We start from the raw sequence: 2,513 nt of genomic DNA on the forward strand, positions 1-2,513 counted from the left end.
GCAATCGGTTTTAGTTACTGGGGTCCGATATTGGTTTAACTTTGTTTATGTTCTGATTCATTTTGTTTTGCGTTTTATTGTTTATTGTGTTTTATGTTTTGTAATCCATATGTTTTATTGTGCTTTACTTTTATTGTGTTTTATGCTCTGTAATCCGTTTGTTTTATCGTGTTTTATGTTTGTTTTATACTAGTTCCTCTTATTTTGGTATGTGCAGTACAGTAATGTTTTTTTTTTTACGTTTTATATCAATGCCTTTATGTTTATAATAGTGCCTTTCATGCCTTTACATAATTCAGATGTATTCCTTGCAGTACTGTTTCAGGCAAATGTTTAGTGGTCTGTAATGCTGGTGCAGCAACATCAGTGATTTTGTTTGTGCTTCCCACCGTTAGCTTTTAAAGCAGTCTTCACTGTCGGCAAACATGGATGATGGCCTCAATCAGAAAAAAAGGGAGCTGTGGGCAGAGAAACACGCAATTCTTCGAGGGCCGATTATGAACCAGACGTTCAAGGTAGAAGAAGTGCCAGCTCAGCCTGAGGGATCAATGCATGCCCTTTTAGAAGAGATAGTGCGACAGATGGTGAATTTCGAGCCCAGGTCAAGGAGATTGGCAACAGAAAAATCATCTGATGACTGAGTGTGCTAGCTTTCGAGATGTTGTGTACCGCCATATTAGTTACGATCCAGTCCTAGGTATACTGAACCGATGCAGTCTGAAACGGATCAAGATACTGACGACGAGAGGGGCCAAGATCATGACAGGTTGAGTACGCACACTGTGATCCAGCCTACCCAAAGATCTAGCCGGAGATGTAGTCCACATATGCGGATCAATCTGCTGCCTCATTTACCAGACGTGAACCTTCACCTGTGTTTGTCTCTGAAAACCAGGGCCCGCATTCCGTTGTTTGAAGCAAAACTCCAGCAGCAGATGCTTACAAAGGAACAATGAGGTGGACCACTGGATTCGCCAGATTGAACTGCAGGTTTCTGGTGATGGTGCAGAATCCGTGCTGCAAGAATACACTGCCGAGGAGATGCAGAAAGGGTTATCAACTCCCCCTTGTTCGATGATCTCCAAGATTGGACCCTGTTTGCTCAGCGTCTTAGATACAAGTTCTGCGGAACAACTTCCGTTTCAGAATTTTTACGACAGCTTTCTAATAAACGACTCAGGGAATTCCAAAGTCCACAGGATTTACTTCTTGAAATTGAAAGTGCTGTCCTCTCAGGTTTGAGGGATTGTCCTGGTGTCACAGATAGGCCACGAGATCTGATTAAAAGAACTTTTATTGAAGCCTTACCTTTCTGGTTACAGGAAAGTGTTGCAGGGCAAGAAGATAGAACACTTGATAATCTGGCGACTGTAGCAACACGTATATGGGGTATCCGCCAAAGAGCCCGAACAGGTAGTTCTAGGTATGTACCCAGGTTTACAGCATCCCAGACTACAAGGCTCAAAGATACAAGAGTGGAACAAGAAACTGCTGCAGTTGGTGAACAACCATACTGTGCTTTTCACCGCCACCGAGGACATTCCACCCGTGACTGCCGAGAGAAACCAAAGGGGTATGTATGCTGGGATGTGGTCAATCTGGACATAATCGGAAAACTGCCCTTTCCAGATAGTCAGGCCAGACAGCGAGCCCGGACTGAACCTGACAACAACTTCTCATCGGGCTCCCAAAGAACTGCTCCCGAAATCTAGACAAGCTGGTAGACCCATGATTCATCTACAAGTGAATGGTGTCAAGTTAAGGTGCCTGAGAGACACAGGAAGTGAAGCGACACTGCTGAAAGCATCCACACACGGTAAAATCTCTCTTAAACCTTACCGTAAACCAAGTAGGAGCTTTGGGAGTGTCTGGAACCAATTTAGATGTACAGGGTGAGGTGAGTGTCGATCCACTTATCTGAGAAAAGTCTCGCTCATCGGGTTGTGTGTTCAAGGAATCTGTTTCCCAGGTGATTTGTTGATGTATGACATGTGAGGCGTTGTAGTATGTGCTCATCACAGAGTACCACCCAGAACTTCTTGCTATTGACGGAGTTAGAGTACCAGTAACTTTTACAGACTGCCCTAGTCTCAGAGAAAACAGTTGTTAATGTGGCAGAGACTGAAGTGGGAAAAGTGATCAAAGAAATGTACACACCCAAAGTCGAGTTGCTCATCAGTCACCTTCAGCCAAATCGGTTCACTTCCTTTCTGCAAAGTACCTCTAGGCTTAGAAAGCACAAGCAATTTTGGTTGAGCCTTCTAATGATGCTTTAGTTATGCCTAAAAGTGTGGTTACTCCGACTAATGGAACAATTCCTATCTGGGTAGTTAATACCAGTAATAAGCCACTTAGGTTAAAGGGAGGAATAAGCCACTTAGGTTAAAGGGAGGAACTCTGCTTGCAGACCTGACCGATGTGCAAGTCGAACCTCTTATAACACCAACACCTGAAACCACTGCAAATGATACTGCAGGTAAATCTGGTGGCTCACCTGTGTCCAGTCCGTTGGA

Source organism: Penaeus monodon, chromosome 29 (genome assembly GCF_015228065.2).
Source record: "Penaeus monodon isolate SGIC_2016 chromosome 29, NSTDA_Pmon_1, whole genome shotgun sequence".
NCBI lineage: Eukaryota > Metazoa > Arthropoda > Malacostraca > Decapoda > Penaeidae > Penaeus > Penaeus monodon.